The 24093-nt window shown below is 36.0% G+C and overlaps 1 long non-coding RNA gene across 18 annotated transcripts in view; it reads right to left on the minus strand.

Annotated features, from left to right (window-relative positions):
* The window catches only part of LOC137854579 (uncharacterized), a 179551-nt gene that overhangs the window by 127891 nt on the left and 27567 nt on the right, over positions 1–24093 (minus strand). For 8 of the 18 annotated variants that reach the window (XR_011095261.1, XR_011095260.1, XR_011095265.1 and 5 more), the window contains exons 2-4: positions 16806–16899; positions 14492–14687; positions 5145–5318 (exon numbers count right to left, since the gene is read on the minus strand). This is a non-coding gene — a long non-coding RNA (uncharacterized lncRNA). Of the gene's footprint in view, positions 1–24; positions 220–5144; positions 5319–12215; positions 12494–14491; positions 14688–16805; positions 16903–24093 lie in introns of those variants that run through there. The other 10 variants (XR_011095262.1, XR_011095267.1, XR_011095272.1 and 7 more) reach the window with 5 other exon arrangements.

Raw genomic sequence — 24093 nt, forward strand, 5'->3', positions numbered from 1 at the left:
TAGATAAACATAATTTTTACTGTATGGCTTTCTTCAACCAGATGGTAATCACAGTTTGTCTTGTAGCTGAGAGCTGGAATGGCATCACTGTTCTGGAAAGGCTAGGAGTTTCTTTGGGTACAGACACTGATAATACAATGATGATGTTTGTTTGATGTGTGACGCTGTCCTGCAGACATAGGTGAATGTTGTTCAGTAATTTTGTGTGTGTGTGCTTTTCTACAAAGAAATGCACATAATACACAGTTTAAAACAAAAGTCACTGTATACTCTGAGAAGTCATCATATACAATATATCACAACGTAGTGCACTGACTATGGAAAACAATTCTGAAAAATACTTTCATAATGAAGCGTAATGAAAGTATTATGCCAGTCCAGATACTAAGTTCATACAACCAGGCAGTAAAAGGAATTCTTTAATGGGATGCTATTGCTTCATTTAATTCTTGAACTGAAAGCAATCACAGAATCACAGAATCACAGAATTTCTAGGTTGGAAGAGACCTCAAGATCATCGAGTCCAACCTCTAACCTAACACTAACAGTCCCCACTAAACCATATCCGTAAGCTCTACATCTAAACGTCTTTTAAAGACTTCCAGGGATGGTGACTCCACCACCTCCCTGGGCAGCCTGTTCCAGTGCCTAACAACCCTTTCAGTAAAGAAGTTCTTCCTAACATCTAACCTAAAACTCCCCTGGCGTTGTCCTAATATTTGTACTACCTTTAGAACATTTGCATTTGCATCTTTTCTGCATGCAAGCTGCAGATGTAAAATAGCACCCTGAGCCAGTTATAGAAAAATGTACAAAGTGCTCAAGATCATTTCTGTCCAGACTGATATGGATTTGCGCTGTATTATACTGGTGTATTAATATCCTCCAGAAAGATGACATAATGTTATGATACTCTATGCATCATCAGCAGAAGCAAAACAGCACAAGACATTTAAGGAATGATAGTAGAACTGAAATATCTCCTATGAGTCCAATTCTCAAGACTGAGATCTGAGTGTAGATCATATGATCACAACAGCATCACTGTCCCTGTGTAAGCAGTTGCCATAACCATGCCTAAAGTGAACTGTACTTGCAAAGATAATAAGACCTTTTCAGTGCTTATTGGACAGTAATTAGGAACTACAGAAAAGTGGAAGAAATTTAAAAAGAAGATGAAATAATTCTGGAAAAACAGGTTAAAATGTAGTAATGCTGGAGAGAAAATTTGCTCTAATTAATGACAAATGTGCTACAATGTTCCAGATGGGGGGATTTCTCAGATTATTTTTTAAATTATCAGATTATCTTCTCAGTTTAAATTGAAGTTCTCATTAAAGGTCTTCTCAAATTCGAGCAATGCTTTTAGATTTTAAAATCTTACTGTATAATCTAAATTTTAAAATCATATAATTTTCTTAGAATGCAATTGCAATGTCTATGCCCATTATCACCTCAAGATCTTCAAAAAACATCTGTTTTAACTTTTATTTAAATGTGTGTCCTTAGGTTGGTGACTACTTCCAGCTATTTTCTTTGAGTTTCCCCCAATAGTGCTAGTGGAAGAATTTGTTTCTTAGTTAAAAGAAGAGAGAAATATGAAGATACTTTATAATCTGGAAAATGTTTGAAGAAGGTAACTAATAAATCTGAATCTAGCTGCAGGACTCCCTAAATAGTGTCGAGCCACCATCTCTCTGACAATGGATACTTTGAAGACAAAAGTGAGGACTGAAAATTTTTGAGCTAACTAGTGTTCTGAGATGCAAAAATCTGATAAAAAAATATAAAAATATTTCAGTTCAAAACTCACATGCCTATGAAGTTGTGGTGCTCTCACTTAAACACGCAGAGCATCCTTATGTTGACATGAGCAGTCTACTGATTTTTTCAAAGAGTTAATATTTTATGCTTTCTTATGTTTCAGGTTACAGATACTATTTGAGCTCAGTGGGAACCGTGAGGCAGTTATACTCTATGAGGACAAACTATTAGAGAAGGATGAAGGGCACATTACATGATAGACTTCACTATTTCACTAGTGATTTACTAAACAACAAAGGAATGTTGAGGCTTAGGGATCTTGCAGTCATTGCAAAGTTTTAGAGAAAGTTCACTCTAGTGGTTAGAAATACCAGTTGAGTATAATTATCTTTTCCAGCATATCTATCTACTCTTTTCTGTACCATTGCACATGCTTAACATAGGCTTTATTTTCCACTTTGAAATGCATTTCTCTTTCCATATTAAATGCAAACATCATCCAGTACCTATTTGCACACCATCCAGGATTGACTCTTCCTGAAAACTGTGCAACTTACATATGTAGTTTCATTCCCACTAAATAGTAATTAAATGTTGACATTGCTTAACATTTCTGAATGTTCAATACAGCTTACTTTTAATGAGACATAGACAGGAGGCTGTTAGATTAAGCTAATTTTGATTTGGATGTCAGGAGGCTGTTAGATTAAGCTAATTTTGATTTGGATGTGAACAAAATTCTTTTGGCGTTTATGTATTGCCTCATCATTTCCATCACCATCACATTTTGGAAAGGAAGGAGGGATTTACTCCCAGTAAGAACTGGGAGACTGGCCTACCACCTCATGCACAGGATATTCTTTCAGCACCAAGGTACTCAGTCTCCTCTGGAACACAACCTGCAAGGAAAGGTTCCACCCAGAGCTCCAGAAACCATAGGACCCTACAGCTTTGAAGTTCCCTCCTCTCAGTATGTATCAACAGCCTCATTAGCTCTTTCAGCAACCCACGCTTTTGTGGCAACATCCAATGTTTCCACTTCTAGGAGTGACGGTGCCATGATAGCCTAGCAAGAGATGACAGGGACTGGTAGCTCTTCAGGGCTTCATGCCCAACAAATCTGTTACCGCACCCACAGACATATACACCCATGATCACTAAAAGTTTTCGTATGCCTCGTTAACTACAATTAGTCAACATATGTAATCATAATTTATCATAATTGTCCATAATTATGGATTCACAGGATCACAGAACTGTTGAGTTTGGGATGAACCAATGCAGCTCACCTAGCCCAGACCCTGTTCAAGCAGGGTAAAATACAGCAGGCTGCTCGGGACACTGTCCAGTCAAGGACAATCAACTAGATAATGTGTTTTTAAAAAATCATCAAGAATTCCAGGTTTCTGTGATCATGGAGTTGCCACTCTCAGAAAGGAAAGAGACCTATAAGAAACTTCCATGTTTTGAAAGGCCTGAGTTAAAGTAAAATGAGAGACACCAGGGAAATTGTGTTAAAATAGAGTGAGCTCTGTGAGGATTCAGAATAATGTCCAAAAGTAAAAATAAAATAAATAAATAAATAAAATAAAATTAAAAATAAGATAAATAAAATAAAATAAAATAAAATAAAATAAAATAAAATAAAATAAAATAAAATAAAATAAAATAATAAAATAAAATAAAATAAAATAAAATAAAATAAAATAAAATAAAATAAAATAAATCAAAACTGAGTACAAGGAACTAAAGCTCTAATGAGCTCTTCAAAAATGACTTTTAGCTCTAATTTCTTTGATCCAAGTAATATCTGCAAGAGCATCTGAAGATGATAAAAACTAATGCTGGCCCTCAGACCAGAGCAATATTACAACTTCCTGTGCAGAAAGATTTGCCTTATGGTTCTTAAAGTTGTACATCTTTCATCATGTTTATCCATACCTTCTGTGTCATTGTGCAAATTGAAAAAGATACAGGAAAATACCCCTGATTCACAAAAATATTTATGCAAGAGATATTGTTTCTATGCTTAGACATAGTACCACCCTGAGGGATGTATCCTGTCCATGACATCAATAACTACTGTTGTATTAACTCTAAATACCAGGGAAGAATGAAAGCCTATCATCATTTAATTCTTCAGACCCTTGCTGCTGTGAAATCTTGTAGTCAAATACTTAGAACTTATTGTAAATAGAACATAACATATTGTAGTTTCACTTGAAACTACAAGATCTTTCTTCTAATTTGCATGGTGTGCTTGCAGAGGTAATGTGTTGCTGTGCTGGGTTAATTGCACACATCTTGTATTATATATATATGTTGTCCCAGAGCAGTAGTACTCATCTCCTTAAACACTGTTTTTTGCCCCAGACTCTCTGGTACTCATCACCTGTGCCCCACAGTAGCCTTTATGCCAGGATATCATGGGGCTGTGTTGGTTTCTTTCTTTTAACCACAGCACTTGCCAACAATTGTACAACCCCGAAAGTGACATGTTATCCCAACTCTGGGATTTTTTTCCTTCAGCTCAAGAGTAGCCTCTTGTTATCCAAACACACTGTAAATGCTTTTAAAGCTTTGAGTTCCTTGTAATTCCTTCCCTTTGTACTCCTGATCATCATTGCCTAGATGTTAGGGGAAGACGTACGAGGAACGGCTGAGGGCACTGGGCCTGTTCAGCCTGGAGAAGAGGAGGCTAAGGGGAGACCTCATCACAGTCTACAACTTCCTCGTAAGGGGGTGTCGAGAGGCAGGAGACCTTTTCTCCATAAACACCAGCGACAGGACCCACGGGAACGGGGTTAAGCTGAGGCAGGGGAAATTTAGGCTTGACATCAGGAGGGGGTTCTTCACAGAGAGGGTGGTTGCACACTGGAACAGGCTCCCCAGGGAAGTGGTCACTGCACCGAGCCTGTCTGAATTTAAGAAGAGATTGGACTGTGCACTTAGTCACATGGTCTGAACTTTTGGGTAGACCTGTGCGGTGTCAAGAGTTGGACTTGATGATTCTTAAGGGTCCCTTCCAACTCAGGATATTCTATGATTCTATGATTCTATGTTGAGTAAGATGCAGTGATGAGCTACTTTCATCCTAATAAAGCATGTAATCCATGTAGAATGCAGCTGGTAAATATTGTCAGCAACAGCAAGTAAGTTTGTAGGCAAGCCCACTCTCAAATGAACTAGTATAAATTTAGTAAAGTACTAATTTTCAGTAAGTTTTGCTTATCAGGGACTTGTATTGTCTACGGATGGTCAGAAACCTCCTTGGTTGCCAAATCAATGGTTCTTGCTTATGATACAGCAAACATCAGATCTGGGCTCAAGAAGGAATCCTTTCTTGGTCTGCTTTGACAGGGAACATTTGATATTCTTACCTTTACCTTTAGTGTAGATAGGGCCCATTCTTCACCAGGTCCTGGGCAGGTACACCAAAGTGTCTGGACAGTTTGACAGAGGGATAGTTCTATTTGAAACCCCTTAGTGGCTTAGCAGATTGTGTTGTCCATCTGGTGGTTTCTGGTGTTTTAGAGCAACCGCAGTCAGTTTTGCTGTGTGGGAGGAGGGACAGACAAAGACTTTTGAAGAAACAGTTTATTGATTCATGTAGAATGAACATCACAGATGCTTGCATTTGCAAAACAATGGACAGGATCTATAAAATCCTTTCCTGTCTCATATTCCAACCTAGATCATCATTATCTATGAAATCCCACATCCAAAAGTCATTTCATTTGACTGAATTGCCACCTTGGTTACGTTCATCACATTTTTAGAGAAAGATCACTGGGAGGTTACCAAATTTCTGAGACATGGTGTGCCACTGAACAGTAGATCACAGTTGCAGTAAAGGAAATGAGTAAAAAATTGCAGTTCAGTATTGTCTATATTTTTTCTTCCAGCACTCCGTTGCTACATATCAAATAGACAATTGAAAAGAACTTCCAAGAAATCGGCTTATGTGCATTTACGGTCAGGGTCACAGTAAGATCAAAATCTGCCTCCATTCTGGATTTTGGATTAAGTTTGGCTGGAAACAGACATATATAAAAGATTTCCCTCTCCCATTCCATTTTTTTTTAATCTTAAAATCATTCCAGGCACAGACATATTAACTGGCACAGCAATCAGATAAAACAACTTAGACTAATTAATGAATGATAACATCTTTATTTATATATAATTATTTATTATCTGTTGTGTACAGCTGTTTAATCTTCTTAGGTTGTTTTAAATGAGGTAGCTTGACCTCTCTTTTTACTTTTATTTTTTAAAATCACCTTATAAACAAAATGATTAATACACACACATAAAAAAGTAAACTGGTGACATCATCAGCCAGGATAACATGCATCTTTCATCTGACAATTCTTGGCTGCCATTTGTGAAGGAGAGGTATACAGCCAATGCTTTTAAAACCTTAAAAGTACACATTCACATTATTTTGCATTGAATTCTGTTTATCAGTTTGTGACTTCTAGCTTCGTGTTTGTGAAAGCTTATCAAGTGTGATGTGTTTTGCAACCACTGCAACTAGAAATATTTTAGAAATGCCTGTTTTATATTTTGTTATACCCCAAAGTGACAATAGGCTATATTCTGTCTTCATTTTGCATCTGGAATTTCCATTGACGTCAGTAGGGCTGTTGAGCAAAATTAAAAAGAATAGTCTAAGGTCTAGGTAAGTAATTAGACTTTTTTCAGCAGAAAGAACATCAAGCTTACTTTACTCTTTCTGTCCTCATTCCTCTATACACATACAAAAAATCTACCCACCATGAAATTACAATAATTGTGGCTGGCAGAAAAAGACAAAAATATTTGATGATAAACAGGGCTGTCTCCCTGTAGCAGATTATCTTTAAGAAATGTACTCCCTAATTATAATCTGAAAGAACTCCTTGGATGACTGATATTTATAAATTAGGATGTTGTTTACTCAGAATATTGTTTGTTGGAGTCTTTAAATCCACTTAATCAAAATATTATGTTAGGCATTTCAAGAAAAATTAAATTCCAGATGACTTCAGGCATAATGATTATCATTGGCGTTCTTCTCTAAGTTTTAAATTAACAATCTATTTCTATGTGGAGAAAGAAAAAAATAATAATAATTAAAAAAAGTCTCTTTCCCTGTCACACTACAGCTTTTTCATGCTTTTAGTGTAAAATTTCTTACACAATTAATCTTTCAAAAATTATGACCTTTTATGATCTTTAATTTTTTGTTTTACTGCTTTAGGGAAACTGATACTCAGAATACTCTCATTTTCTCACTTTCTACGTTTCATCATTTTTAGCACCAGAAAAATTGTAAATTCATTGGGATTTATGATATTGAAACAATTACCCTCAAAAAGTTAACTCAAAATTATTAAGTTTATCACCATACAACAAAGTCTGATGGTCATGGACCCAAGTAGCTATGAAAGAGAAATAATAAATATTTGCCTTTTTGTTCACTGTTGTTCTTCAAACGTTTCATAAGTTTTTGTTCCTCTGAGCATTGCTCCTCCAACTCTGTTTTCTCTGGTGTTCTTTCTACTTTGCATTGCTGGTTGTTTGTTATTTTTATTATTATTATTATTATTATTATTATTATTATTATTATTATTATTATGTCTTTGTATGCTATTTTATTTTATTTTACTTTTTGCTCAGCTCATGTTTTTTTTCTCTCTCTCTTGAGGACCTCCACACACTCCACCTATCTTTGTTACTCCAATTTATCTTCACCAAGCTTACTTTCCTTGTGTTTTTCCTTCTCTCGTTCTTGTTTTCTCTGCACTCCTTTGTCAGGGCATATTCCTCCTGTTTTAGGGACAGTTTTTGATATTTCCCTTTTAGAGTTACTTGAAAAAGTTACAGACATTTTTTTGTTAGAGCACTGCAGGAGCTGCATTACCAAATCTGCTCATAACAGAGCTTCCCTGCCAGTGTGCGGCAAGCTCCTAGAGCAATTGGATGCTGTGCTGAGGGCTTGTCAGAACAGGTACAGGCATTGATCTTCATTAAATTGAAGTTATCCAGTGGGAAAAGTATGGATGTAAGACAGCCTTGCAATTCTTTATGCCAGCAATGGACTAGTGCACAATCATGCTATTCTTTATAGTCATACTACTTAGCATCATTTATACTTAGGAACACAAACAAAGGAAATAGCAATAGAAATGATCTAATGCTGTCATCTGGGATTTAGTATAGAGAGAACATTTCCAAGTATCTTTGTTACTTTAGATGCTCAAGGGTATGAAGCAATAGCTTTTGTATTTCTTTATGTTTGGAAAATTCCTGCATAGTTTATGCATGAAGTTATAAATAAAGCACAATGAAGAAAAATAAAATAAAATTGACTAACCTCTAGGATCTTAATTTGTTACTGAGTGATAAATTGCTTTTAAAGCAAACAGTGAAAGTGTTCTGTGCAATGGCTCTGAAGAATATAACATCAGTGAAAGTAGCATCTACATTTCATTTCTTAGTGAAAGCAGTCTCTACATCGCATTTACCTTAATGTGTATATGTATTAATAATTTAATTTCACATCTTCAGCTACATATATCTTTTCATACAGCAATCCAAATCATCCTTGTGGCACACATAGAACGTTTTTGAATAGAAAAGGAATATAATGTACTTGCTACATAATAATATGATATAGCAGAATGAAACCTCTGATTGATTATTACTGATATTCACCAAGTACTGGATGACACAGATGGTCTGTCCTGGGTGAAGAAAGCAGTTTTAGGTATCTATATGACTAAAGAGAACATATTAAAACCATATTTTTCCTTATTCTGTTTGCATTTTCCTTGTGTAGTAGAAGCTGTTCCAAAATACACCTCAAAATATGAGTAGGAATGACTAGGAAGGTCCCTAGCATTTCTAGGAAAATTACCAGTAAATCTTTGTGATTACTGTGTTAATTTCCTTATAGAAGTAGTGATCAGTGTCCAAACTATGGGATCTTATATTTAATTTATGACAATGGAGGGGCTTCCAGATAACAATCTGCAAAGCTTATTCAGGTGGCTTGTTTTCATTTTCTGTGTTTTTTTGCACTGACATGTGAGAAAGTCAAATTTATAACCGAACTGTTCAGTTGACCCACATGAATCAATAACAGAATTGCTTCATTAGGTAATACAAAAGAGTGTGACAAAATCATGCGTGTTAACCATAGGTGGAGTTCCCTGTTTACACACTGACTAGAAAGTTATGTGCAAAAAAATAAAAAACAAAATACAAAAATCTGTAGAGGAAACAGACTTATTCTAGTGAGATGGAAGACTTTAAAAGTTGACAATAAGAGTGCACATGGCTACAATGTGATACAGAGCCACTAACATGACAGAACTCCTTTGAATTGCCTATAATCAGAGAAGTACAGCTATTTCATGTTGAATTCAATAGAACATTTTTTAAGTTCTTTTGAACTTGAAATATACCTACATAGCAACCTACACCTGCCTTTTTAACCACAGTAATCCTTTAAGTTCTTTCCCACTTGGAGCACAGAATGCTTAGGCTGAGGAAAAATAATATGATGGACAGGTTTCTGGTGCTGTCAGGGCATATCCTGCTTTCCTCTTCAGACATATTCCTCTACAATATCAATAATACTTAATTTTGAAAGTTGGCTTTGATTCCCAGCTGCAGTTTTATGCTTTTCTAGATCAGCTGTCATTACGCACAAGCAAACTAAGAAAGTGCTATAAACCTCATGACAACCTCCCTTGATAACTGTTCTCATCAGCACATTCTTTAGCTATTTTATTTCTCTCAAACTGAATTGGTACAGTATGTCAGCTGAGGTACAAAGAAGGAATTGCTTTCACTGGATCATATATAGAAGAATGAAAAAAGGAAAGCATTACAGAGGAGGTTTACAGAATTCCTTAGGCCAAGCCACAGTTATTGAGAGATTCCACCTAAACATCTAGAAAGTCATTTTTTTGTTTGTTTGTTTGTTTGTATCAGAGGTTATTCTCAGGAGGCACAGTTTTGGGAGTTCTACCTAACAACAATTTTTCTAAATTATTACACCTAAAGTGAATCTAGTAATTGCACTGCTGTATCGGCCATCAATATATCAGAAATGTCTTCTTTATTAGGACTCGAAGTCATATAAATTGCAAGAATCTTAAGTTCTGTTCTCGGGAGTAGTTACTTATTCTAAGGGGACTAGCCAAACATAGATAGTTTGTCCAATTTTGTATTTGCTTCCACACTTGCACACAGAAAATTATGAAACTTGCTTCCTTGTTGTATTAACATCTGGTCCTACTTCTCACATAGCCAATATGAGGAGAAAAGTAGTAGACACAAAACACTAAAATATTCACATACCTCACTGAATAGGAATGGACTTAGATGTCTGGGTAAATAATATGATGAATTAAAGCCTTAAAATATTTATCTGATTTTATCAATTGTTTCTAGTGGTAGCAAACAAGAGGAATTTCTCAGTAAACTCAGAAAATATTTTCCATCACTGAATTTAGCCACTGTGTCTTTTATTAGCCTCTGTTCAAAAGAAGGCCATGATTTTGACTCTGACTTTGCATTTGCTCTGCATAATCCTTCTGGTCCACCACACAGGTTCTTCTGGCTGCAGTCCTCACTCACCCTTTGACCTTCTGCTTTGCAGTAAGCAACAGGACTGTGTCTTTCACATGATTTCTGTTTTCTTCTCTTCTCAAGAAGGCACGATGTTCTGGTAGGGCTTAGGCTTTAGGATTAGCAAAGCTATTATGCATTTATATTAGAGAAGGAAAAGTGAAAGAGGATTTTGGAGACAAGGAAGAGAAACTAGTGATTTTCTTTTGTTTCTGTGGGATGAACAATTTTCATCCCTTGGTTAAACATATATATAAATGTATATATTTTATAGTAAAAAAAGAATTCAAACTAGAAATGAAATTCCATGGAAAATCTCTGTAGGGAAGCTTGATGGAACCATGGTAGCCAGTGTGCCTGCCGAGATGTGTTCCAGCCTTCTCTATTAGTTGGAGTTTCCTAAGTGCTGTAGGCATCACGCCTGGTTTTATCACACTGCTATCCACTAGCCAAGAAGTGATGAAGGCATGAATAATAAAGGCCAGGTCATCATCCGCCAGAATGGGACATGGTCTGTGAGCCAACTGGATGATATGAAACATTACTCACAAATGCTGCAATGTGAGAGCTTAGCAAAGGATCCAAGAGAATGAAGCAGTTCATCAGATCAACCAGCTTGGTTCAGATCAACTGACTAATAGGAAGAGGTTCACTGTCTTCCTCCTCTGAGTTCCCCACAGACCCAGAGGCCCATACTCGATGAGAAATATGTGGAACATTCATAGAAGTGTTTAAAGTAACACACTTAATTGCAGAGCCATTAGGACAAGGGGGAATGGTTTAAAATAAAAAGAGGGGAGATTTATATTAGAGGTTAGAAGGAAGTTTTTCACTCACAGGGTAGTGAGGCACTAGAACAGGTTGTCCAGAGAGGCTGTCAATGCCTCATCCCTGGAGGTGTTCAAGACCAGGTTAGATGAGGCCCTGAGCAACCTGATCTAGTGCGTGGCATCCCTGCCTAAGGCAGGGGGGTTGGAAAAAGATGATCCTTGAGGTCCCTTCCAACCCAGGCCATTCTATGATTCTATGAGAGCCCAATGGCAAAAAATTCAAATTCATCAGTTTCCAAAAGTGTATCTCTAATCAAACATAAATAACTTTCTTTGAGGTTTTGATTCACATCCTGGTTTTGATGCACTGATTTCTAAAGTAAAATCAATGTCTATTATAACAGTAATTTAAAGTGTCCTTTTTGCACAACTAAAGCCTTTCTTCCAATCCTACCACAAATATTTTTGTTAGGTTGGTTGTAGATGGTGGTGTTTTTTTTCTTTCATAACGGTGGTGAATTATTTATGCTTGATGGTCTAATAAAGGAACATGTTCAGCCTTTGTCAAACAGGTGTAAGATACCATGTCTTTGGGAAAATACTCATATCCAATTCTCAGTTATTACTTCAAGAAGAAGTAATTAGAAACAATAGCAAATCTAAAGGTAATTTGAATGTCCTTGTAGTTCAGAAATATTTTGACTGTTCAAAATACATTGTGATATCAAATGTTAAATTTTACAATGGTGGGCTAATTTGAACCAGTGAACAATGTGCTGTTTATGTATATTTTCTAAAATAATTCTTAAGTTTTAGAATGATTTAAATTACTCACATAAAAATTTAATAAACTGTGATCAGGATGCTCTGCTTGGAGATTTTCAAAATGTGACTGGATATGGTACCCTGTTCTAGTTTAGATATAGACCTGCTATAAGCAGGTGGGACGAGATGACTTCTAGACCATCATATTTTTATCTTTTTATTCCTTTTATCTCAAAGGAAATTCCCTTGCTACAGCTTGTGACCACTGCCTCTCATCTCTTCATTGCATACCTCTGTGGAGAGTCTGGCCCTGCCATCTCTCTACTTTAGGGAGTACAGGATTTCAGATCCATTGGTCTCTCCTGTGGGCTGAACCATGTTTTCAAGCCCCTGACCACCATCTAGACATCCTTCTGTGTTTGCTTCAGATTCACAGGAACTCTCTTGTACATGGAGAACCACTATGGCTGTAGTTTTCAAGCTTGTAAATCTCTTAAACGTTTTTTCTGCCCTTCAAGATTCTTTTGGCCTATGCTATTTCGCACCGCATTTCCATCACTTCAAGAATGCTGGGGGAGAAAAAAATCTTTTAAAACTTTGAAAAAAGCATAGATATGCTTTTATTTCAAAAGGTCAAATTTTAATAAGGTTAGTTAAAAAGTATAACTCACAAATTACCTGTCAGTATACAAAAATGTCTCTACAGCTGTTGCAGTTTGCTTTGATATATCCAGTGTTAATAATGAACTTGATGAAATACTAAGAAAAACAGCACACATAGTCCACATGGCTATTTTTAGAGACCCAAAGAATTTATTACAGACCACAGAGGGGCTTTTTAAAGAAATGTGAAAATAGCAGAAGTCAGTAGAATTGAAATGCTCCCACCTTGCAGTGAAAGCAAAAGGTTAAAGTTTCATCCAAATGTGAATTTCCCATGGTCTGCCACAGTTAAGATAATATTTCTGTGATGTCTCTTTTTGCCACTGTTTTTCCTCTAAAAAACAACCATTTGTAATAACAAAAGGGCCAGGAACTCATCAATGCGTTCAGGGTCAAGATGAATCTGATTTCAACGGAACTAAGACACAGAATCTAAGCCAGCTGGAAAAGCAAGTTAAGAAAATATTTTAATGGCAATATGAGACAATTTAATTATTCCACTGTTGTACCATGGACTTATTGGACCTGTTTGTAGCCATGCATTCTCTTAGAAAATGTCTCTAACATGTTGATTGGAGAGAGAGGGGCGTTCCACATCATCTGTTTACTTTCAGTGATTAACAAAAAGAATAATCATCCTGTACCAAAATTACCATGAGGCCATAGAAAATAAATGTTGTGAGGATGCACACAGGTGTTTGATAAAAGTAAATCTTTTGGGTTGTTTTTTTGTTTGTTTGGTTTTGTTTTTGTTTTTGTTTCCAGATGTTTTGGTCAATGAAAATTTTGCAATAAGTTTACTTTATAGGAAACAGCCCATGATAATGACTAAAAGAGTATATCTTTGGGGGTTACTGTTTTTAACTTCATCTTGGAAAGGCTGTTAAGAGTTCCAAAAGAGGAAAGAAAGTCCCATAGAAAGATTATTTTAGAAATGTCTAAATTAAATTATTTTTGATTTTCTTCACACCATTTTCCTACACAGGCATTCACAATGATAAAAAGAGAGAGTTCAGCTTACATCTTTATATACAGCTTTAATATCAGTCAAGGAAAAGCTTCTAATGAAAGTTAAAATGCAGGGGATTTATGTATATCCACCAATGCATAAATCAGGAACTCTCCATCTATTAGCCAATGTTTTAATATATCATAGAATGAGTCTTAGTAAATCAGATATAAATTTTACTATAAGATATATAAGGTATATTAGACTGCTAATCGTTTGCTCTGAAAAAGAATATTTGTATGATTATGAAACTTCTTTTCTATTAAATCCATCTACAACAAGGCCCAGTTAATGTCTTTGATGTATTTCAGAACTGAGTCCAGATGGAAGTTGAAACACTTGCTTTTCCTGTTCCGGAAATACCACAAAAGGAATTAACTTAATACATGAAGGCTGAAAGCTTCATTCCATTCAATCATTCAATGATAAGTTTTGAAACACCTTACATAATAGTTTTCATTCTTCACAGAATAAAAGAAAATAAATTATTTCTCCATACTAACATGCACGTCTAGACTTGAGTCTCCCATACACAAAGTCTGCACTTTATCATTAACCCTGCTTTATGCAGGGTTGGAAAAAAATGAGTTATTCTGCTATTTCAATCAATCTACCATTTTGGTCACTTCCTTACTACTGATATCTTTACCTCAACACCGTATTCTGCCAGCACACTCAAAAGGAAGAATATTTTTTCTTCATGGCAAAGCATCATTCTCTGCTTTTTGTACTATATTCAATCATTCTGTAAGACTTCTATTGGTATTTGTGCTACTGGTAACCTAGCTTAATATTTCTGTAGGATAAGTTAAGCATCAATAAGTTTGTCTCTTTTAGCTTTCAGGAAAAGTTTTTCCAAAATAACGTTCATATGGTATTTTTCTATGTCTAGTACCAGAATTGCAGATGATGTCCTTTGCTGGGCCTTGCACTTCAGTATTTGTTCAGAATGATACAAACAGCTGCTCTCTCAATCATACTCATCTCTGGTAGACAAGTACTAGCTGTAGAGGAAGAGGAGTTTTACCCAACTCTTCGAGTTTTCAGCTTGTACTGAATCAATTGAAGCAGTATGAGATACAGATACATGCCTGCACAACAGAAATAAGGTTTAAACTGTCAGTAGATGTCACACAGATAAACCAGCTGATAAGCAAATAGAAATATACTGATAATTTATAAAGAAGAACAGAACAAATTTCTGACAAGTGACTCCCAACACAGCCTAATCTCTCCTGATCTGCCTTGTTGAGACCTTTATGGATAATTCATAGTATATCATATTGTTGCCTTTTTTTTTGACATATAAAAAAGGTAACATTACGGACATCAGTACCCGTGAGCACATTGGCCTATTTCTCTATATCAAAAAGAAGCAGATAAGGAAATACAGAAAATCGACATGAGCAGCATTATTTCATCTGCTTCTGGGCACCATCAAATAAATATTCTGCATCAGATTCCCTTTAAAATATGGAGAAACAGCTAATTAAATTCTTCAGTATCCAGGATACTTGCAAACCTCCATACATATTCTACCACAGAAGACAGAAAATAAAATATATAATAATAATAATAATTAAAAATATATATATTAATTAACTCATGCAACCTTAACAACTCCCAAAATTCAAAAATCATCAGTTAGTCCTTTAAAATCTTGAAACTGGCTCCAAAGTCTTCTTTTTTACCTCTTCTAGAGATTGTCACTTCCTCCGTAATTATAAAATACTTTTTTTTTCCAGGGTTTTGGGGGATTTTTATCATACAGTGATGTCAATGGTAAAACAGAAAATTCTAGTCTCAAAAATTTTCCTTATGAATAGGTAGAGACATCTCCTGAATAGTTCTTAAGATTTTAATGGCAGCAAACTCTGTACAGACTAAGTTCTGACTTTCTCTTATTCAAGTGGGGTATCTAAGGGACATTACCATTTTTGTCTCTTTGATGGAATCTTCTGCCTTATTCTCCCCAGGGAAACCCAAGATATTACAGATCACTCCAGAGTCCCTGATTCCAGCTAAGTGTTCCTGAAGTCTACTTTTCTTACCAATTCCAAAGTTATAAACACAACCTGGAAGGAGATTCATCCCTCAGGGTGGGATCCATCCTACAAAATGTACACCTATACCTGTAAAATGGTTTCTGAACTCCTAATAGTTTAATAGAAAAAAATATATATATATTATTCTTATTTGGAGACAGCTGTACTTCAGAGGAGTAACACATTCAAAGACCCTTTTTCTATTCACTGACTACACAGGACATCTGATGCTAGAAAATATTAATTCTACTGTTCAATCGTTATTTGGACAACATGGAAAGAAAGACATGGGTATATTTCTGTCAAAACTGCAACACATAACAGCCCAAACACCTACCACATGAAATCCAAAAACCATATACTGTGAACTCACTCGTTTGTGAGCACTGACCATTACCTCACATTTTCTTAGTGTCTGCAGCTTTCTGTAATTCATTTGTTATTCATTTCCTAACTGATGATACTTATTATATTATCAGGTTTTCTGTAATTTATTCTTGCTTCTGCAGCTAAATACAAGCAGTTTTTACAGAACTGGGTTTATCTGTGTTTAGAGTTCTGCTGATGACAGATATTCCAGATAGTGAGGTCACATTCACTCTTTTCACCCTTTTTCACTAAATAGTCAAAACAGAACCACAACTTTCCTGTCTTTCAAGGTTTCTGGGGTTTTCATGTATAATATATCTATGTATATAATGTATAATATATCTATAATATAGCTAATATATCAGCTAATATATCAATGTGTCACTTCATGGGAGCCTTTTCTCATTCACCAAATATTTTAATTACTTTGGAAATATGTTTGTTTGTTTGTTTGTTTGTTTTTTACTGCCTATATAAAGACTCTAGAGTAAATGTATTTCTAACTTAACTTTGGTACCAAGTATACTTACTAATCCAGCCATATCTACTACTTTTATTTCATAAGTCTCTTAATTTCCACCATCTGCTCCCTCCCGCATCTATCCCTGCTGTGACAGTTTCCTTTTACAGAAAAAAAGTATACTTTTTATTTCTATTTATTTACCTATTATTTTTATTTTTTAACATCATTAACAAGGGGGGGGGGGGGAAATATCAGTGTGCAATAAGATGCAATTTATCAAATTCATTAAATGGTAAGATGTTATTTCCATAGTTACTCTACAGCAACGTAACCTTGAACTCTCTGGGTTTGTAGTTCTGTCTCTTCTTCCTTAGTTCTTTCCCAGTTTCTTATCTATTTCTTCTCCAGGTGCAGGATATATTCACTCTGCTTAACAAAATCAGAAAAACAAACAAGCAAACCTTCTTAACATACCTTGTCTAAAACAGCAGCTAAGTCAACATTACAGGGGTTTTACAAGTGAAGTTAGCAAGCTGAGTTCAGTTCCCACATGCCTGAACTCTTATTGCTAATATAACTTAAAAGCTGGGTTAGCTTTTTCATCTGTTATTTCAAACCCAACACTACACTTTGCCATGATACAAATCTTATTAAAAAATAAATTTAAAAGTTTCAAAAAAGGTTGTTGCACTATACATGCTTTGAGTTATACAATCCTTCCACAATACCAGTAGCAATACTGCAGTTGTATGGCTGGAGAATGCTTCATTTTCTTCTGAGATATGGGTACTCCCAACCAATCTCTTTTGTTACAGAATTTATAGAAAAAATAATAGCGTGTTGTGCAAGACCCATATTCAGAAACTCTATTATCAGATCCTGTCTTAGTTATTGCCACTGTTATTGTGCCTGAGTTCAAAAGAACAGGCAAATATCCTGGTATCCATCCAGAACTTGGCTTCAGGCATACACAGGGAGAAGAAATAAATTATAACTCCTTGATCTTAAACACTACCAGAGGTGTGACATCTGTGAGTGCACCTTCAGGTTGCCCACCATCCTTTGAAAACAGATAGGTATCCACTCAAGGCCTATATTTTTTAATTTTAAAACTTACCACTGGTGTATAAAACACCCTGAGCACCCTGAGTACCCTGTCCTCAATGTGCTTAAACCAGAAGTTTGGATGACAATGAACAACTAAATTTCAGGATGTGACAAACAAACATCTCAAGAACTGAAAATGCAACTATATTCTGGCAAGCAACTCTATGCTAAAGTCCTTAGTGTGTGCTGGAAAGTTTGGGAAGGGTGGGGAGGTGGGGAGGTGGGGAACAACTTTACCTAGAAAGAAATACAGGGCTCAGGGAGCCAACTCAGCCATATATAAGGAAATTAAAGAAACAGTGCACAGGAATGCAGAGGATCTTTGCAGTTCAATAAAGTGTAACAAAGAAGCTGTGAACTGGGAGTTACTGGAATGGTCAGATATCAGATGTAGTTCAGAAAAGACTGCGAATTGCTAAAATGATTTAAAATTATTAGTTTACAATGATCACATGAGTCTGAATGTTTTCCATGTGTAATCAGGGTTATTTGTTTGGTCTATTCTTGTTCTTGGAACAAATACCTTAATTAAAATTTTCTGTTCAGGTTAGGGGACTGTTGTTTTTCGCCTTTTTTAAAACTAGCTATTGCATTTTTCTCCCATGATTTTCTTATTATTTACAATTAGCTTCATCCATGAAGCTATGCTTCCAAGAAAAAAAATCACAGCGGCTTAAGACAAATCATAGGAAAACTAGATGGCAGTTTGAGTTATGACAGACCATGTCATGTTTAAATAGAACATTAATGTGAAAAAGGATTATTTTTAGGGGGGGGGGGGGGGGGGGAGGAGGGGGAAGAGAGGGGGAGGGTGGAAAATACAAGTCTTTAAGTGGTTTGAAATGATTTCTTCCAAAAATTTTGGCAACAGAAAAAGGAGTATATGTGAGGAAATGTTATTCTGAATCATTTGCATGAACTCATAGACAGGAACACTATAGGAAGTGCATCTCTCACAATGCAGTTTTCCACTGCTACTTTTTAACCAGTTTATTTTTCTGGTGACTTGGTTTTAACATAGTTTCTTCTGGATTTCACCTAAGAATTGGTTTTGCCTACTATTGAGTTTAATACAATACATCTGAAATACATACTAGTGGGCCAAGATGCCGCTCTCAGTTTACACTAATGTTGATGTTAAGTCACACATAAAGATTACAAAGTCCTTAGCAAGTTCATGGAATTAAAAAACTACCGTATCAAAATGCATGGCTAACTGACAAGGCTACAAATACATACCAGCACCAGGGCTATAAATCACAAGAGACAAAAACAATGTAAGAACATTCAATACTACAATTTCAAAATGTGTTTTACATTTAACACACATACACCCATCTACATTTTTAGAAACTGAAAATCTTAATACATTTACTAAGTAGTTTGAACAATAGTGTTATTTTTATACATGTTTATTTGGCAAAATAACATTTTGGAAAAAGCTTTTCGGTCATAAAGTTCATCCTCAGTTTACCAACTTTAGGGATGATTAGCATTTGGTTAGCCTTTATTTATGTGCAAATGACAATGTGAATTTAAATTGATAACCAAAACCATAGGTAAAACCAACATTTTTGCTGGGGATGTAGTAGGTTTAGTCACTGAGTCATCAAAGGGTGGGAACATGTATGTGTGTGCATGCTTTGCAAGAAACCATAGTTTTTTTGGAAAAAAATTATCAAATATTCATAAAAAGTAACGTCTCCCTGCATCTTCTAATGTGATCTATTCTGCTAGTTTGCCGTATGTATTTACATGTATGAGATATCTGTCACTGCTACACCTAAACAGAAAACTTTAAAACATTTATGGTATTACCTTTTGTAAAAGGTGACATACCACTTTAAAAATGTAATCAAGAAAGGTGTGTAACTCTACTGAGTGCCACTTACATATTCAAGTTCCTGCTCATTTCCTAATGAGGAAATGAGTGCCCAAAGGCACTCATTTCTCATGGCATCCCAACAGCAAACTGCATCTAGTTAAAGATACTCCCTTAGTCACAATGTATACATTCAAGGATTTGATGGTAGAGGAAAAAAAAAATTGAAAGTGCACTGTTTGACAGGGCATTCTGACATATATTTCAAGTATACTTTTCATGACAGATTTTGCAGAAACTGTGTTTTTTATGATCCCACTTCTTCAGGGTTTATTGCTTAATTGATGAATAAGATGGCTATAAAATTACACCAGATAGGCCTGTGAGGCCTGTGAAATCTCTAGTTTTCAGACCATTAAAAAAAAAAAAAAAAAAAAACCTGCAACTTTGTTTCCCTTGTTAATGGACAGTGGTTAGTATAAATTTTAAAAGTCTGAAATTACATTAGAAAATTTGGAGATATGTCCTTTCACAAGAATGGAAAATGATCACCAAGGATTTAGGACAAAACAACATGCAAAAAGAGCCACAGAGGCACACATACACATCATTTATGAACTCTTTTGGTACTTTAGGAATCATCTGATGATTACCGACTGCCTCAAGTGAAAAGCAAAGCAAATAGTTTTATTTTATTTTATTTTTGCTTTTCTGATTTTTCCCCTAACCTCCGCACTTCCATCATCTGTGCATACAGATATTTCACAGCCAGTGGTCAGTGGAGGTATACTAGACCACTGAGATCCAGTTCAGTACTAAAAAATAAATATTGACTAAATAAAGCCATAAAACCGTAAAATCTTACTGCTTTCATTTATTTTCTTGTTCATTCCTGATGAGCAACATATTTTCAATGAATTGATATTTCTTGACCAAAAAAAAAAAAAAAAAAAAAAAAAACATTTCTAATTCTTCTGTGTTGCTGTAATAGAGAAACTTGTTACTTCAAGCAACGCAGATGCATATCAACAAAGGATTTATGACAGAAGAGATCTTCTGAGCATAGGTTTCAGGCAAAATCAAGTATTAACCATGGGTATGATATAATGGTTTGTTATTCTACTAATTGAATTACGGGGGGGTAGGGGGACAGTGGGGAAATCTGAGACTTGTTCATGGGATGAGCTGTTTCAGATCAAACTTCAAAGAAGGTTTTCAAAATAATAGTGAAAGATTAAGCTGAGGTGTTTTTTAGCTGGCAGAGTAGACAGCTTAACTGCTTTCATGTGTGTGCTAGGTACTCATTGGTAAGAGATGTTGTGTTATCACTGTAATCTTATTTTCTTTAGTATTAATTATAACAACATCCTGGCATGAATTAGGCCTGAGTCATGAATTAGAGTAGTTAGTGAAAGACATTCATCCCACTTTTATTTTTCACTATGCTTCTCAGATGTGTGACAGCCTTATTGTTTGTATTCATTCTTATAAGTAAATAAATCCCACACTTATGAATATAAAAGTGATGAGGTAATTTAATAGCATAATCTGGATATATTTAAGGAAACGCGTAATACCTAAGACACTGCCTTTTTCATGATTTGAAAGACAATTTTTTTTTGTTATTCCAATCTTTCTTCAAGCTCCTGTCTAAAAAGATAAGGGAGTTAAGATTTTTTTCATTTACATATGTAGAAGAACATTAAAATATGCAATTAATTTTATTAACTACAAAATTATTATATAGAATGAATGCTGCTATAATCTACCCTAGGTGTATCTTTTGTGCCAGGATACGTGCAATAAAAAAGATTTGTCATATTCTGTTTTTTACCCTGCAAAGTAAAGTCATGTAAACTACCTGCTTTTTTTTTTTTTTTTTTTTTTTTTTCTGGATCTGGATCTGGTGTTCAGGGTTTCTATAATGTCCAAGCAGTGAAGCCTTCCTTGGAATCAACCTGTCATATCCCATGGTGGAGTGCAACCTTTTGTATGGTCTCACGAATTTCTCATGAATTTACAGCACCCTACTGCTGCATTGGTCTTTGGTCGTGTCCCGTTTCATGCTTGGGATCATATTGTGAGGTGGTATGGTGGTATCAGGGCAAAAGCTGTATTAAAACAAACAAACAAACAAACAAACAAACAAACAAAAAAAAAAAAGCTCCTAATATGTTCCAATCTCTAATCTCTATGGTCCATCAGTCCAAAACCACTGACTAAAATTACAAAGTAAAATCCCTCTGAAATGCACATAGTTAAGGTAGTGTGGTTTGTTACACACAAAGGGGCTAAACCCTTGCTTTCCAGGACCCAGCGAAGCACAGGCACATGTTCATAAATACCAGAGTGGAACAGCAGGTGAGATGTATATTCATGCCAAATATAGCTGTTCATTGGCAGATTATGCAGTGCTTTATTGCATGTTGTCCAGGATACTTAAAGTCCTTGTAGCTGTTCCATTATTATTTATACCCTAGGATCATTACATGTCTAACATGCACAATCAGTACTTTTTTTGCTAGACTTATTGGTTGACGTAGACAGAATATTATTTTTTCTGCAGAAATTAGTATTGATTTAAGTAGAACTTTCTAACGTAGTGTTAGAAATGCTATTTCAGCATTCTTCCAAGTTTATTGATATACTGTTGTGTTTTTGTAATACCATCTTGCTTGGTTGCAGCTTCCTGTACAAATGAATGGGAAACACTGAAAACATCATACTCACAAAGCTGAGATTTACTAAGTGAAAGCTTAGCAAGAGCAGCAAAATAGAATGGAAATGAAAGCGTACTTCTGCTAATTCTTAAAAGAATGAAAATAAATCAGGCAGAAACAGTGAGACATCCTTTATATATATGTTTTTTTCCTTTTCCTTGCTTCTGTTTTTCCCTGTAGCACAAGGCTGCTGTTGCCCAAAATGTTCAAGTCACAGAGGGCAGTTGTCAGCGCATCTTCCTGTTCTGGTTTCTTTGCAGTACAGCTCAAAAGATCAGACAGAAAATTGGAGGGACATTGAGGGCCTAGGCCTTTCTAAATCACTGGAGATACATCTTTGTGGAAATACATGCTATCCTGCAGTCACTTCATAATAGTATCCTCTCTCCCTACCTTCTCACAGAATCACAGAATGGTTGATGTTGGAACGGCCTTCTGGAAGTCATCTGGTCCAACCCCCTGTTCAAGCAAGGCCATTTAGAGCTGCTTGCCCAGAATCCTGGCCAGGCAGCTTTTGAACATTTCCAAGGAGAGAGAGACCACAACCTCTCTAGGGAAACCTGTGCCAGTGCTCCATCACACACACAGTAAAGAAGTGCTTCCTTATGTTTAGATGGAAACTTTTTTTTTTACTTCTTTTGCTGTTTCTATTGAGAAAATTATTCAAGAGAGGCAGTAATCTTAGGATTTGGGCCTCAGGCAAGATGCCTGAGACAGTTTTGCAGAGAAAATGAGCAGGGTTGGAGCATTACCTTTTTTTCTGACTTGCTTTCATAGAAGCACTTTAATTTGTTTGATAGATAGGCAAGGGGTATTGATAACCAGTCTGGCAAATGACTAGCTGAACAATGTCTTCAAAACTAGTATGCATTTAAGTATATTCCATTATTTCAGCTGAAATCAGGCAGCATGCTATACTTCATTCCAAATATTGACCAGGTTCTGACTGTACTCCAGCCAGCTGGCTGCACACTCGATCACATGGTCAGACTGGCAGTTTGGAGAAATCCATGAGGAAAATGTGGGGAGCTAAATGCTGGATAGGAAATTAAGCAGCACAGCCATGATCTGGCCTGTACCTTGAAGCAGCTTGGCTTTGGCTGCTTACACAGAGGAGACTGTGCAAGAGGAACCTGATACCACCAGCAGTCACAGATATGGAATGATTTCAACTGGTTGTGCATTTTCCTGAAACCCAGATGAGCATCAGCACGCTACGTGTCATCTTTCAGGCCACACTTGTCCTAGAAAAGATCTGTTTACCAAGAATGAAGCAAAAAGTTGACACAGCAGGAAAGCATGCACATGAACTCCTCAGGGTATGTAGCATCATTAGCAGTCTCCTCATGGAAAATCTGGCTCGGAGCTGTTATGAAAACAAAACAAATATTAGCAGTAATTAGGAGACTTAGAGAGAGAATTATTCACACCAGCAAGTCTGTCTCTCAGGGCTCGTATAAGACAGTCATAAACCCTGTCGATTGCAGCCAAATAACAGAATGGCAACTGAAACAGGGAGCACCACAGGCAAGAGATCAAGCTGGAAAAAACAGGCACAGCAGGAGGCAGAGTTGAAGAACACAGACCATAAGGTCCCAGGCTGCACCGTAGGCAATAGTTGAGTCGTGAACACTTATCTTTGACATTCCAGACTGAGTCTCATACTGTAAGTGGCTACCTTTGCAAGACCTCCTGCATCTGCCTGCAAGTTATGGGAGAAACTTCACCTTCTTGGTGAGGAAGAGATTGTAGCTCACACCACCCCACCATTTACCATGGTAAATCTTGGGTAACATGTTAGGTAGCTTTGCTTTCTGGTTACAATTGCTTTTCATGAGTGGATACAGTAACAACAAAATCATCGGGGTAATCAGAAAGCTTGAAAGGGAAGAATATGCAAGCTGCAGAAAAAAAAAAATAAAAAAGATTATTTTGGTGTTTTTACTCTGATGGGCAGATGAGCTCCACCAC

This window comes from Anas acuta, chromosome 3, assembly GCF_963932015.1.
Source record: "Anas acuta chromosome 3, bAnaAcu1.1, whole genome shotgun sequence".
In the NCBI taxonomy this organism is placed as follows: Eukaryota; Metazoa; Chordata; class Aves; order Anseriformes; family Anatidae; genus Anas; species Anas acuta.